Below are 16,844 nucleotides of genomic sequence, written 5' to 3'. Positions count from 1 at the left end.
GTATTAAGTGTCTTGTTCCAACCCAGTCTCACTGCGACGTTGTCAAAATCCAGCGCTTGGGCAGTGATTTGCAGCATCAGACACAGACAGAAAGCCGCCCTTTAATGTCGGCATGATACGCAGCTGGTTGCAGTTATAGTTTAACTGTGATCTACAGCGTCAAGGGAAACGCAGCAAGACAAGAATGAAAGTTAAGGCAGCGAAGGTCTGATCAGGGTGGGCAAGAGTTGTGGTGGATGGGTCAAACAACCACAGACTTTCACCCGGAATATCAGTGTTTGCTTCCTGCAAGATTATAAAGCCAAACCCTGTTATTTTTTCCTAAACCCAACCATTCCTTTTTGTTGCCTAAACCCAACCACGTGCATTGGTTGTTGAAGGGTGGGGAAAAAAGTCAATTTGCAGCTTTGTGCCGTGCATTTATTTTGAAAGAGACTGTATGTAAACGGTAAATTTCCTGTGGAAAAAGGAAGTGTATTTTGAAAGAAGACAATGCATTTAAGAAGCATAGCTTGACACAGCGTCCCATAACGTCAACAACCAACACACCCAGGGTACCTTTCATATCATGTCTGGACGTGGAAGGTCCATGACTAAATGCCGGTATTTGACAAGGTCCGAGTGAGAATGTGTTAGTATTTCAACTATTAGACAATCACTTGAATGAGTCAAATAATGCAGGCTGTTCCCATTCACTGTTCATACCTATACTATACAAAAAGTAATGCACTACAGCTCGTATTCCATGTAATTCTTGGCCAGAAGGCCACAAGCTGTCCTCTGTCATATGACGAGAGCGAAGGAGGAAGCCAGGTCAGAGCATATACGGAGCAGCAAAGTCCAGATTAGTGTTGCACAGTATACCAGTACTAAAATAGTACCGTGGTACTAGAGTATTCCAAATGGTACTATAGTGCATTTGTAAAATACTGGTACTTTGAAATTGATTCAATTCATTAATTTAATTAATTTATTTTACTCAATTATGCACACAAACGTCTTTGTTGTTCCTATTGGAGCACAGATTGCACAAGTGGTGTGTATGACAACACCTGTATCAACATCCGCAGCTGGCGCACGTGAAAAAAGGCAAGAGAAAATCTGAATCACAAAGGAAGACAACACGAGACAACGCAAACTTGGTGAAACATTTGAGTTACCAAACCGTGACATCCGTACCGAGGTACTTACCGAACCATGATTTTTTTGGTACCGTTACACCCCTGCTATTTATTGTTCTAAAGGTTTGTATCCAAAAGGACTTTTCCTTAGGAAAAGTACCGAAGAGTATCGCACAGGACTTTGACCCAGGAGACCAGGGTTTGTGTCCCATGTGAAATCAAATGTCAGCGTCGACTTATCGTACCTAATATCACATTGTCACATCATGTGAAGAGTCTAAACCACGATTCTTTTCATAACCCTAACAGGTAGTTGGAACTAGTTCATGGGATATCATGTCAGTAATTCATAAAATATGATATCAGCTGTTGAATGAGAACACATTTGATAATGACTATGGGACCAATTCAATAAGGAAGTGATAGATGACTGCATGTTGCCTTTAAGGGCTTTATATATAAATAGAGACCAATGTCTGTCACATCGTACTGTTAGAGATAGATAATGTGATAATTAATAATATCTTTAACATGCAGTTTGTAGTGTAGAAATGGATGAATGCAAATTATAATACATGAAAGAAGCCTAGTAGCAATCTGGGTTTATGTACAGTATATAATCACCAACCAACTATGAATACCTGTTAATTTTTATCCTGATTAAACTCCTTTCAACACTGTTGAAGCACAGTTAGAGATTGTTAAGTGCACCAGCAAACAATATCTGCAGGAAGCTGTGATGTTATTAGTGGTGTTTTGCTGTTTGCTGTAAGAGCTGGGAAATGATGAGATATTTGATAGGAGCACAGGGCTGCTGGGAAGTCATAACATAATCATATCACACACACCTTCCTTAAACTATAGCTACAATGCCAGCCTGTGGGGACTGATGCCACTACAATTCACATAGAAAGCCTGACATGGTTGAATAAAGTCTGCCTCCAATAATGTTTTTGTTTTTTATGAAATTCATTCATAATGTGAGACAGAGGATTATATTTCCAGGTGCTTTATCACTTCCAGTTCCTGTTATGCATTGTCGGAATTAAATCAGGTTCCTAGGTGCAGATTTTATCAAGGATCCCGGATTCTCCTGGCCTTAATGAAGATTTCCCTGCATCTTTAAATCCTTCTTCCAGGGCTTCACTTTCCCCTCTGTCTCATAATTAAGTCAGTATATGAGCCGTAAACGCTGAACTCTCTGGAAATAAACCCTGAGAATTCTTCGCCATCTGCTCCTTTTCTTCTCCTCCTCTACCGCTGCCTCCCGACATCGCAGCTATCATCTGGAATATCTGCTACCGCTGGCATGATCAATGTACCAACATGCACGGAAAAACACATTATCAAATGTGGAGTTGGACAAAATGAGCCGCCAAGATGCAACAATTAATGGATTTCAATGTATTGTTTACATTGTTTTACTAATGACTATCAGATTAATTTAATGAAGCATATCAGCCTAACTTGATTTCTTTGCCTCCACATTTACAAGTGATTTTTTGTTTGTTTTTAATTTGACTCAATGCTGCAAAAAGACACTGTTCAGTATATTTTATATACCATATAACACTAGACATGACTCCATATGAAATTGTGGAAAAAACAATCAATATTAGGCCATAAACACAGGCGACAACAAAGTTTAATTTTGGTTTTCGCTCCCTCCACAGTCTCTCTCCTTCTTATTCCCATTTTGCCTCCACTGTTGAAATGGGCCAGAAACTGAAAGCAAGGTATGAATGAATGGGCTGTCTTCTGCATAATTGGAAGCATTCATTGATTAATGATTTTGTGCATGCGGGCGTCAGAATTAGCAGCTCCTGCTGAGAGGGAGGATTCTGTATAATCAGCCGATTTGCTCTCATTCTCATCCTTTATGGGTGCCATGCTTGTCAGGTTGCCTCAAACTCGCATTGTTTAATGCGAGGCAATCATTCCAGCCGTGGACTGCTCATCAGAAATAAAATGCCCCCACATGTTACATAAAACTGAACCTTTCCCAATGCAAGATGGATGTGAAGCTTTTCCGTGTTGCAGCAAAACTCATTTAGATCTCCCCGAGGTATCTTAGTTGAATACTAATGTCAGTTTTCTATCAGGGGAAATTTGTGGGTTATTGTACGCAAAATAGATGTCAAGATTTTCATCAGATATGTATCAGAAGGAGAGGACCATGCGGACTTAATCAGGGCTCTTTTTATTTTTTTCAAATTTTCACATGTACTTTTTTTCTCCTTTTTAACATGTTCATTTGTGTATATAGAAGATTTTCTGTTCAGAATCGCTGGACAGGCTGACATTGGGCGAAAGGTGGGTTAGACCCTGGACAGGTACACACACACACATATATATATATATATATATATATATATATATATATATATATATATATGTGTATATATATATAAGTACACCAGTGGCAGCTGCTGGTCTTTCAAACACGGGAAGCACACTTAAAAAATTTGTCATATTGTAGCGAGGCAGTAACTTATAAAAGGAACATTTAATTGAAGCTGTTTTTTAACCACAGTCATGCCATAGAACCACAGCAAAACACACCTCAAAAGTCTTCAGATGGGTTTAAACACCTGAACTGTGGTGAAAATGGCTTATGGAGATAAGGAACTCCAGACGGCACTCTGTCAGAAGACTCTACTCGCAAATATCCGCATGGGACTGAGCTCGAAATGCGAAGTGCTGACAATCACAAAGGGGTTCAGCCTTTTAGACAATTCCTCCAATCATCATGCAGACACAGAGCGTCCTCTCCCGCCTACCCCTCCATTAGGTCCCAGGGAAGCTGAGCCTCCCTGGAAGTGACGATTTTGTCGCATTTATCCAATGACCGTCTCGCTTTGCTGCATGAAAAAAACCTGCTCACACGTTTAACCCTTTGATGCACAACATGGGTCTAAAGTGACCCGACTGAGTTTTTATGTTCTATATCTTTGCAATAAATTAACTTCATCATTCAGTATTCCAGGTTTTCCTCAATTAACTTGTTTTTGATCATTATACATCCTTATTTTATATTTTCCTTTCTTACTTTTTTAATAAAAACCCTTTTTGTATCACTACCCTTCTAATGCACAACATGGGTCTAAAATGACCCATATCCATTTTCTATGATATTTCATGTATGGCTGAGTGTTTCTATGATATATCTTTGAAATAAATGTATTTTATCATTTATTATTCCAAGTAATCAGTAAATATCTTGTTTTTGTTTAGCACAAATCATCATTTTATTTTTTTCCTTTCTTATTTTATGAACAAGCACAGCTTTTGTATTTCTACATCAAGTTTGCACACATGGGTTAGCATTTGGCGGGAACCTGTGAAAGTTGTTTGATTGCAAGTAAGAACATACTTACCACGGACAACTATTCACAGCTCAGCACAGCTCCCTTTGTACATCTGATACATGTTAGTCTTGTTTTACAATTGTTCAAACATTACCCTAATAAAATATATGATGATAATTGTGAAATATAGTTGTACATTATATTTGATTAGGTTTAGGTTACCTTGAGAGTGAGTACATTACTTGTAAGTAATTACTGTTAGCTAGCTAGCTGTTGACATATTCTATTTTAGTTCTTTGTAGTTAGCAAACTATTGTAGTTAGCTAAGTCGTTATCTAACTATTTGGCTAAGTAGTAGGCTAAGCTACTTAGCCTAGGAGTTGAATAACTAACTTAATAGGATGGTGTCCTCCAGACTTGCTTCGTTTCAACAAAAAAATCTCTTCCTGAATAAACTCTTCTCTTCACAGAAGTACCCATTAGTAGTTGAGAAACACATAATAAAATTCAGTAAAACTAAGTAAAATTGCAGAGCTACCAGACTTTGCTGCTATAATAGTTGAAGCGCGTGTTCTAGAATGAACCACACCCACCCCTCCTTGAAGGTCAAGTTAATTTTATTTAGTTTTATTTTCTATGTAGCACCAGATCACAGCAGAAGTCATTTGAGGTTACCTTTCCTATAGAACATGTCTATAACTTGTCCTTTTATTAAACAAACTCAATAGCCCCATGTCATTTATCTTGTTTACACCATGGCATGTCATTTCTGTCTCTACATAGTCATGTTATCTGTTATCAGAGGTATGTGTATGTGACAAAATGATAAATAAACATGTTGCAAATATTGTATGAGTGTTTGGCCCCACTCACTGCTGAAGTAATTATTTGAAACAAATTATTATTATTGTATTAAGTCATTTGATTTTAAATCACACTTGGATGAATGGGTCATTTTTGATCTGTGTGTAAACTTGATGTAGTAATACAAAAACTATTTTTGTTCATAAAGTATGAAAAGAAAAATGGAAATAATGACCTGTTGTAATCAAATACAAGATATTTAAAGAATACTTGGAATATTCAATCATAAAATAATTTGATTTCAAAAGATAGAGCAAAGAAACACTCAGCCAGCATGAAATAACATGGGAAATGGATATGGGTCGTTTTTGACCCATGTTGTGCATTAGAAGGGGTGTGCATATGTTGTGCATCAAAGGGTTAATGCAATGTAAATTCTTATTTTAATGTAAATTCAATAGTGCATATTTGACCATTTCTTCTATGGAATTTTAGGGGAACTTCAGCCTCCCTTGTTGTCTCAGAGCAGTCACCCAAGTACACATAAAAAAAAAGGAACATGTTGTTTTCAGAGATGATTATGAACTCTAGAATTTCATGTACAGTGATCTATTTCAACCAATGGAACACTTCAGTTTACATTTTTTGTGTCAACAAGATGTTCCCAGTCTTGAGGCCTGCACTACGAAACAGGATTTAGAGTTAGAGAGGTAACTTCATGGTTAATGCTGGGTCTTCATATTTGTGGCTAACTTATTATCGGATCACAGTCTGTCAACACCTTGACCAATCAGATTGCTAAAGAAAAAAGTATCCACGGACAAAAGTCCAGAGTGTCAGGTAAAAAAAAAAAAAACCCTGATATATTGTTAAAGGTCAGTAGAATCATTTAATTGTTACAGCGCTCGATTTCAACTGGTTTTAAAACAGATCTTCTGACAAACACAGAGACAGTTTACACACTAAACACAAGATTTTAGCAGGATTAGAACTTATGCAAAGTTTATTTTAGTCCTTTAGTGCTGCTACTTTTACACTCTGATTACATCACTGCAGCTCAAAATAACGAGACACCTGTGTCATGAGGACTATCAAAAAAGATAATGTTTTGTTAGAAAAAATAATCCACACACTGTCAATTGGCTCCCATTATTATAAATGCAACGTTGGGTCAGACTGACCTCATCAGACATTAACTAGGCTTTTTTCCATCCTTTACTTCAGCAGCAGAAACAGTCTGGTGTTACTTTGGTGTTTTATATGACATGTTCATCATCATCCAACTAAATATGAAAAAATACTCTTTTCTATTGTCAGTTGTAGCCTGGTGATACCTACATGTCATTTAAGACTCGGCCTATCATGACTTTGGATAGTAGTTTCAATATTTCAACATTTCTGTTATAAGATCACAGAGTACCATTTGCATCCCACGCCACTGACATGTTACTGCCTCGCAGGGAAGCCTCTATCAGTGAGATAAAATTACAAATATCAGTGTCAAAGATGCATGCATTGTTTTCCTGTGAATCCCTTTTGACAACAAAAACTACTCTTCATGTAAAGAGAGAGGTAATTACAGTGTAGTGAATGGCTAATGCAGACAGAATGTTGACCATAAATCCAAAAGGGGGATTGAAATAATAATATGACTGAAACTGATTCTGATACTGCAGCTATTTCAGTGGCTCTGTCAGGCTGTACTTGCACAGTAATGGTTTGAGCTAAATGCTAACACATCACACCAAACATGAACCAGAGCTAAGGATGGCGGGAATGTCAGTAGTTTTGCAAGAATTAAGTCATAAAGTAGTAGATCCGTGGATAAATTACTGAAGGGGCCTTCCTGACATAGGCCCAGGGGCCAATGGGCTCATAGTGTCAGGGCCCCCTGGCCCTCACCAGCAAAATGTCACTCAAATTAACATGTATAGGAAAAGATTCAAAATGACCATGCAGAGATGCAGCGAAACTACAGAGACACACTAAATGATCATAAAGTAACAAATATACTGCAAAGAGACACAAATTGCACTTTAAGGAACCAAAAATTACAACAAATACTTGCACATAAGACACATAACGACCAAAAAAGACATACATATTTCTCAAAGAGACACAAAACAACTACACAGAGACAAAAAACAACCAAGAAAGACACAAATACACCTTAAAGAGATACAAATATACCTTTAAATAATCACAAAACAACAACAACAAATACTTACAAAAGAACTTCAAAGACACACAAAACAACCAAAAAAGACACAACCATACCTCAAAGAGACACAGCATAACTTTAAAGAAACACAAAACAACAACAAAGACTTGCAAAACAATTACAACAACCAAAAAGATATATAATCAGACACAAAATGACTTCAAAGAGACACAAAATGACTACAAAGACATGCAGAACTACTACAAGGAAACACAAAACAATGACAAAGAAACAAAACAACCAAAAAATACACAAATGTACCCTTCAAATGACCTCAAGGAGACACAAAATGATTACAAAGAAATACAAAAAAACAACCATGAGGACACACAAAGTGAACACAAAGAGAGACAAAACCAGAAAAGAATGCTGACAGCTACAAAGAGATGCAACAAAAACAGACAAAGAAGAAGTGTTGGGGTGATGTCACATAAGCCACCCAGGAGATTGACTTTGCCACATTATATTAAAAATATTCTGGACTTCACTATGATTTGCAGTACTAGTCCTGATTTAAAAAGCACTGCACAGTAGGAGTCTATATTTAGGGCTGCAGTGATATATGTGCTGTAGTCCTCACTGACGCTTCATGCTTCCTTTAGGTTCATCTTAGGAGCTATAGCTCTATGTGTGCCGGGGTGAAATATATGCAGTGTGATGATATAAACCATTCCCATAACTCAGAGCCAATCTCTGGCTGTTCCTCACCTGGCCGCCTTCCCTCTGCTCCTCCCTGTCCTGCATCATTTACTGTCCTGCAGCCAGAACACACCTCCCTTATAACAGAGCAAGACACCATGGTCCTGCAGCTAGAATATGAAATCCAGCTAATCACTGTTTACTGTGTAGAAAGGAACACAAACTCGCTGGAATATAGTGTACTTTATCCAAGGTCCCTTTAGCAATTTCCAGCATAAGGACACTAATGCAACAAGATGAAGTTGCAAAGTGATCCAGAAAGCCTCCTTCTCCTTGTTTCGGTCCAGTGAGAATCCCCTGGCAGGTATTGTGTGTCACATTGCTAAAATGCTGTTGTGGGAAATTCTGCAAAATACCATCTGCCAAATGCAACAGTGACTTGTACCGGCGAGTGCTGAGATTTTGTCCTGTTAAGAATCTAATTAGAGCTCGAGTATTAACAGACTAGGCACGTGTGTGCACGTAGGTCTTTGTGTTTGGATGTGTGAGTGTGTACATTGTATTCGCATAAAAAATGCATCATGTTCGCTGAGTTAAAGGCCCCTGAGCCCAACAGAAGCAGAGCGCAAAATTTACCACAGGCCACTTCACAATTAACACCAAGCTATGAGCACATTTAAACATCTATCCCCTCATTGCACAGGCACACACTCATACTCCTCAAGGCCGTTTATGACTCAAGTTGAGTGTAACCTTCCTCATTTGTCTCTAAGCCTCTATAACATCAAGGTAAGATACAAATGCATATGTTGTTGTTACCACGGGACATGATGTGGTTGAGAATACAAACCCTAATAGCACCTTTGTGTGTTTATCTTCTCTGTTTATTATTTAGACCAGACTGGAGCAGATGTGATGATTCATACGCGAGAACTAAAAGTTTAAGATAAAATAATCTCTATAAACATATCTGGAGGCGTTCCATTGTCTGTTTGTAGTTCGTTTGTAATCTGGGTGGTATTGACCAGTCATATTTAAGCTGCAGGTGAACAATCCATGTGTAGAGTAAAAGTGGCAAAAGGCATTGGTCGAAATGCAGTCTCAGAACCCATGGGCAATCATCTGACGAGGATTTAGCTTTACATTTGCCTGTTTAAATGTATCTGCTTTCATATGCAGATATATGTTTATAGAGATTAGATGAAATGACCGGCGCACATAAGAGGAAGTCTTGGCCTGGATATTCATGAGCTAAGCCGGGATCCTTTAGAAATATTGGCCATTACCCCCAGAGGCTTATCATGGTCAGACCCGTAGCCAATGGGTTCCAAGATAGAAGATAAAGCTAATGTATATCAATCTAAACAGCTGGTATGAAGACGGGCTTATGATCAAATTGAAGAGACGCCATAAACTCCAACTGTGCTTTGTTTATAGCATCAATCTGTCTATCCTGTTTGAATTTTAGAAACAGTGTTTTCAAAGGCCTTTGCTTTAATTCATAATCCTTAAGACTTCAGTCCAAGTTGACTTTGCGGTCAGTGGTTACCGTGGTAACTGTTATATCACATGTCTCCACCCTCCACCTTTTTTTTGTTTTGTTTTGTTTTGTTTTCAGTAAGTGTGGTGCAGACGTTGCGCTAGACTTTTTCGTCGCCGGTCATTTTGACCGACAGGGTCATAAAAATCTGGTCATAATCTATTTTTACCGGTCATTTTAATTTTCGTTTTTAAATGATAGTAAAGATATTCAAAGACATTTAGTTTTCATTCATTCATTTTTAATAAATCCAACAAGCAAGTTATAAAGTGTGTATTAATAAGGACATGAACAAAAAGATGAACAGACATCCACACACCCGTGCCATTAGGCTTCGCCCTGGACACACCGGACAGCACTAACGCGTCACTAACGCGTCTGGTGTGTCCATGGCGTTATGTAGTTATGCCTGTAGGCTCAGTGGCACAAAATTAAAATTGTAATGAAGTGATTATGGTATTGAAAAATGTGTTCAGTTATGCACTGTTGTGTTTTTTAAATTATAAACACAGTATTTTCTCCTCATGTTCCACAGTGCGTGCTGTTGTTTTATTTTGAAAATTGTCCGGATTCTCTCGTCTTTTCTGTGTCCGACTTCCTGTTTGGTACGATCCGCTCTATCCAGCTTGACAGAAGCGCTCGCGGCTCCCGTGAAAAGTAGACCAGATGCCGAACTGAAGCGCTGCCTCCGCGGGTGCTCCGCTCTGCTCAGCGGCCTGTGTGGACAGTCAGATAGGTTAACATGGGCGCTGACTGAAAACTGCCTCTGCTGCTGGGCGCTGCGCTTCGGTTCCGCGTCCGGTGTGTCCAGGGCGTTATGTCAACAACGCTACATGAAGCAGATGAATGACTTTTTCTCCGCAGTGTGAAAACGGCAGCCACTTAAAGCACTGACTGTGCACTCTGCCGCCAAGTGGGCAGGGGTGGTAATTGCAACCGGTCAAAATGACTGAAGGCCTTCAGATTTTCCGGTCATTGTTGTAAAAAAAACGGTCAATGACCGAGAATATCCGGTTAACTCGACCCCTGGTGTGGTGTAACACTACAGGTCCAAGAATTGCAGGGTTAGCACACACTTGATCCATCTTCCCTCATACAATGGGAGCAAAGGAGGAAGTCAGGTCACATGGTATAGAGACCATGGGTACGTCCCAAGTCTCTTAATTTTATACTGCTAACTCCTAACTCCTGACTTGAACCGGAAGTCGTTCGAGGTCCGCCATCTTTAAGGCCGTATCATGTCTCTTATTCCTGCCAGTAAGGAGTTAGCGTTAGGCATTAGGAGGGATCTGTTAGGTGCGATGAGTAAGGTAACACGAGAGGTTCCTAACAGGAAGTCTTTTTCAGCTTGAGGCCCTGACGTATAAATACCCGCCCCCAACAGCTGGCTCATTTGAACATGATGGTGGAGAAACAGTGCAAGTGTACCCGTTACATGCATTCTTTGCAAAGAAACGCTGTAATTCACATGCCTACGTGACTACAAAGAGTAACGTTAATGATATTTCCTGCAAGACTGTCGAGTTGTTATTAAGTTTTTTACTTTCACAACCTGTTGCGTTGTTCAGCGGACTGTCGGTGATGTGTGGCTGTTAAATGTGCAGCTGCTCATGTCCAGAACCACGTGTTGATATAACACCACGCACACGCACACGCACACGCACACACACACACACACACATTTGCCCATCATTAATTGTCCTGCATATCATGTGAGTGGAATAATGTTCAATAGCTTGTAGGTAATATTAATTATTAATATTAATATTAATTAATATTAATACTTTCATTAATGTTGTTGTAAGCTACTGTCATTACCGTCTGTCCTGCATCTCTCTCTGTGTCTCTCTCTCCCTCTCTGTCTCTCTTTCTGTCTCATTGTGACATACGGATTACTGTTAATTTATCATGTTGATCTGTTCTGTACGACATCTATTGCACGTCTGTCCGTCCTGGAAGAGGGATCCCTCCTCAGTTGCTCTTCCTGAGGTTTCTACCGTTTTTTTCCCTGTTAAAGGTTTTTTTGGGGAGTTTTTCCTTATCCACTGTGAGGGTCCAAAGGACAGAGGGATGTCATATGCTCTAAAGCTCTGTGAGGCAAATTGTGATTTGTGATATTGGGCTTTATAAATAAAATTGAATTGATTGAGGCAGACTGACAGGTCTGATATGTCTTAGTCACTCAGCAGCTGATTTGTTGAATGATGGCGAGTGGATTTAATAATAGTGGTAATAATGATGATGATAATAATGACAGTGATGCTCATCATCATTTAATTGTGACAAACTTCAGCAAATGACTCAATAACAATGGTAATACATGCAGAAGTGTGTGACCAATGTCATGATGGCGGGGGGGGGGCGTTACGGCTTTGATCAGCGAATATAATGTGACTTGGGATGCACGCCAAACGCTGGCTCCGTTATGCAGCAGATCCAGCTGCGCCGCCATCATCAGAAAAGGAAGTCGCTTTACGTGACGCTTCAGAGTAAGGCCGTCTCATGTCTTTTAATCAGCACTCCTCGCTCCTAACTCCTGACTCCTTGCATGTTTTCCTAAGTGGGAGGGACTAAACACTTAGCTAAGGTGGCTAGGTTAGGTGGTTAGCAGTAACTTTAAGGGACGGGATGTACCCCATGAAAGGTCGGGATAGATGGATGGGTCAAACAAACACAGGACTTGACACAGGTGTGTGTCCCGTATGAAACTAAAAGTCAACTTTGAGTTGTTTTTTAGTTATGCACGTAGCCTAAATTTTGTCATGTAGTCAAATTACTTTCAATAATCCTTTTTCTAGACCCAACCTAACCAGTTGGGGCACTAATTCCTAAAATATCATTGGAACCATGTGCATAACTTTGTGTAAGATTTCATATAAACTGCTGTATGAGGACATGTTGGCACATTTATACTTATATTTGACAGTTTTACCATCTTTATTTATCCCATTAGCTAACATCTGATGATTAGCACTAAACACAGTACAGTTGTAGTAATCAGGTTTTGACCTGATTGGGAATATGCAGCTTCTTTGTTTACAGCCACACAAACCTGTTTTGATTTAATAAATGACAATAATATCAATAATCTGCCTTTTACCACCATCTACAGTGATCTGGTGACATGCTCCACACAGCATGAGTAGTTTTCCATACAACAGCATTCGTCGCCTTGCCGAGGAGTTGGAGGCGTGCAGCCTGTCACCTGTACCTCACATAACTCATCATCCAACAGCTCACTGTGGCTGCTCCTTCTTACTGCTATATTTCAAACTGATCCACTGCCAAAAATGACTGCTGCATTGATTTGTTGGTATATTTTGGTGACAAAATTCATTTCCTGTGGCTTTTTCACAATAAAAGCCACCTTATGTTTAACAATATGAGCACCTTAAATGTGAAGCAGCAGCAGTAGGATGTTCTATTTTCATTAGTAGTGATAGTAGTGTATTGTAGAGTGCTCCCCTGCTTTTCATGTAGGCGCATGGAAGGGCAGGGAGGTGTGCGCTCTCTGCCTCAGGCTTTTCATGTAGGCACATGGAAGGGCAGGAAGGTTTGTTCACTCTGCCTCAGGCTTTCCTCGTTTGCACATGGATGGGCAGAGAGGTGTGCTCTCCCCGCCTTAGGCTTTCCACCTGGGCGCATGGAAGAGGCTTTCTGCATAGGCCCAAAGAAAGGCAGAGAGGCCCCAGAACAGAGCCATACCGCCAACTATAAAACTGCAAATGGAAATAAAGACTAAAGTGGTTCTGATGACTATATAGATAAAAAATAAAAGTAAAGACACACAAATAAAGAGTATCAAAAATGGGTTTTGATTGTAATAATTTCTCTGATATGGTAATTTTCTCATTACACTAATTCCAACCCTTTTTTCCACAAAAAATTACATTTATTTCAAACTTTATTTGCAACAACATGTTTTCCTCTTTGTAAAGTAGTTTCACATTGTCAACACAGACTGTCTCATTACAGAACTGCATCATTAATAAACGGTTGCTTGTTTCAAAGTGTTATTTACAGCTGACTAATCCCTATGTTTTATGAATGAGATCCATACCGGATGTTAACACCAGCCTCTTTCCCTCCCTCACCCATCACTGGAATGAATACATGTATCCCAATTAGAATTTCCTCTCGCGAGCCGTCACATCTTATTAGAGTTATGGAGAAAATGTTCATAATATTGCATCACATTGTACTGAATTGTATCATATTGCAGCATATCACACTGCAGGCAGACATCAGGGCTGAATCAAATTGTATCGATCTGTTGTCTGCTCGGAGACGTCTCAGTAGATGAGGCACACACCCTGAGACATTAGCAATACCTCACATCCAAGGCCAAAGGTTTCATCACAGCTTTAGGCTGCTCTATAAAGTAGTGTTTTCATGTTGTATATTCTTTATTCTGCTGAATATGTCATGGGACTTTCTGATTGTGGCGAGATAAAAAACAATTTTCCACCCTGGCGGACAATAAAGACAATCCACATCAGTCTGTGGTAATGGATGGCTTGTCCTCATCTCTCCCAGTATACCTATATTATGAAAGGCAACAATACCTGTGAAAAGGTTTTTCATTCCGCATATACAGTATGAACTGGAGCGTAGCGTGGACTGACGCAAAATCAAACACAAAGTAATGAGAAGGAAAACTGTAGAGCTTCAGAGACTAAAAATAGGCTTATGCAAATCTGCACAACTCAAACCTGGAGCAGGAGCTGGGCCAGAACAACCAAGAGCTGGAGAGAGTATTGTGTGCTTTTGATATCACAGCTCCATGTCTGACATTTGTATGATGTGCCTCCCCCTCTTTTTTCCCTGTAATCTTCCTTGTTGCTTTATACTCTGATCTCTGTAAATGACTAAAAATGTCATAAAAAAATAACCTCAAAAAGCCATCTTTTCCAGTGTCATAACATCAACTCCTCTTTTAATCTGCTCAGCTGTGCTATTTTCCGAGCACCAAGATGACCCATGAGAAGCTGCTTGCCTTTTTGCAGCACGTCCTTTGTGCACTGCTCTTTTATTTCCGCTCATCACATTCATAGAGTCTTCACCACCTCTTTTACTTTACGCCACGACTGAACTCAAAAGCACAGAGAAGCTGTTTTCTCTTGTTCTCTGTAGCTACTAATTCTTAAAGCCTGGGAGCTACTGTTGCAGCCCGTGATTAGCAGCTCCACAGGCCCAGGGGATCATTTGTCATTGCAAGTAGGATGTGTGAGCAGTGTTATGCTTTATCTATCTATCTATCTATCTATCTATCTATCTATCTATCTATCTATCTGTCTGTCTATCTGTCTGCTGTGGCATACAGAAAGAGACCGATTTCAAAAGTAGTGATACGCTGTACTGACTGCACTTTTGACATGCTGAAGCGTGATGGGCAGAACCCCCACAGCCGCACAAACGAAGGCTTCGCCTCCCGACTACACATAAAAACCTAAAGTGGATTAAAGACAATAGCGCCATTCATGTCTTTCAGAGCATTTTTTTTTCTCACACTGCCAAAAGACAGTATTTTCTTCTAACCAAGTTCTATCATCCATATCCACAAGCACGCTGAGCGCGCTGACAAATCAGCGGCGTTCTGCAAGTTCTGTGTGTGCTCTTGCATGGATGGCTTTTCTTTGGCTTGCATTCACTGATGCTATTTCTGCCAATCACTGTTGCCTCTCCATGGTTGTGTTTACAAAAAGAAAAGAGCCGTGTGAAGCAATGCTACAGTACTATATCCAAAAAAGAGCGTGCACAGGAATAAAACAGGGAGCACGGTGCATACAGCATCGCATTTTGACATACGAATCGAGCCATGGCGGCAGAACGCTGAACACAGAGAAGAAACATGCTGAAGAACAATCCCAAGTTGGCAGCTTGGGAATTTAAAACTGGGACATAGAACAAAACATCTAATTAAAGCGCCTATCTGTAATTGCGGTATACTGTTCCTGTTGTTTCTCTGTTGTCTTTGTGTATGTTCTCACTCACTGAATCGGCGTCGTTTTCTGATCTGTAAATTGCTGGGTGAACTTTTGATGCGGCAAATAAGGGGGATACTTATACAAGTCTGTTGTAAATCTCTGGAGATCTAAAATATCTCGTTGATGTTAATAGTGCATGGTAGGTTAAATCTGTACTTCTTTGGAGCAGCAGGAGCACATTTTTCGAAGAAATAACATCTTTAAACATGCCACTACGTACATTACATAGATGTCCAGTGTATGTTGGAGGTCCTTGTAGTCCAAATTATAATCAGGGCCATCAAACAGCTGACCTCAGACCGCCTTGGGATCCCCCAGAACAGCTGGGGAAAAACATGCGGGGGCTGCCAAGATGGCCTCGTTGCCCCTGCACACCTGACCTGGATAACTGGCAAGATAATGCATGCACAGATGCCTCAGTAATGTTTTACTTCTTTGCACAAAAGACCCTCTCTTGCTCTAATTCCCATTCATACAGCTCCAAATTATTTTCTGTCAGACTTTATTAATGATACTACTGTGGCTGTTATTAATTATGCATAATAATCCACATTGCAAGAGTATCAGAGAATTTAATTCAGAGAAGAAAAGGCTGCCAACCGCACTCGACGAGAAGCCCAGAGGAATCATTTTCTGTCTCCCAGGCTGCGAGAAATTCAATCTGTGAAGTTTTGACCAAATTAGAAAATGGAGTAAATACAATACGTATTTACATTGCACTAATCTATGCTGGATGCCTTCCAGCATTTTATAGAATTTTTCAAAGTCAGCAGCCTCAAGACTAAATAAATCCTAATACTATTAATCTTTGCTTTTTACTGACAATCTAAAGAAGTGTTTCTCCGTCATGTCCAGTTTTAAAATAGCAGCTATTGTGCAGCTGCACTGTCTGTCAAGTGCCATGGGAGTTTTCCACCCAACATATCATTTTTATTCTAATGTGTATGCGGGCCACCAGTCATGCATTTTTCTAAAATACAGATCCTTTCACTTATTCAGCATTCTGTCAGGGAGAGCTGCGTGGCAGAATTCAATTTACTGCTCTGCACAGGCTGCTGAAGGCAAAGAATGTTGCCTGGCTGTCGCTTATAAATATGGATTTGGCCCACACTAACTGCTATCACAGTATTTTGGAAAGCCCCAGTTTCCCCTAAATGTAGAAAGTGTCATGTGTGTTTGCTCTTAAAGAATCTTGGCACGTCAGCGGCACATTTGAAATTGCTG

Source organism: Epinephelus fuscoguttatus, linkage group LG18, assembly GCF_011397635.1.
Source record: "Epinephelus fuscoguttatus linkage group LG18, E.fuscoguttatus.final_Chr_v1".
Taxonomy (NCBI): domain Eukaryota; kingdom Metazoa; phylum Chordata; class Actinopteri; order Perciformes; family Serranidae; genus Epinephelus; species Epinephelus fuscoguttatus.
Note: the sequence above shows the minus strand (reverse complement) of the source record.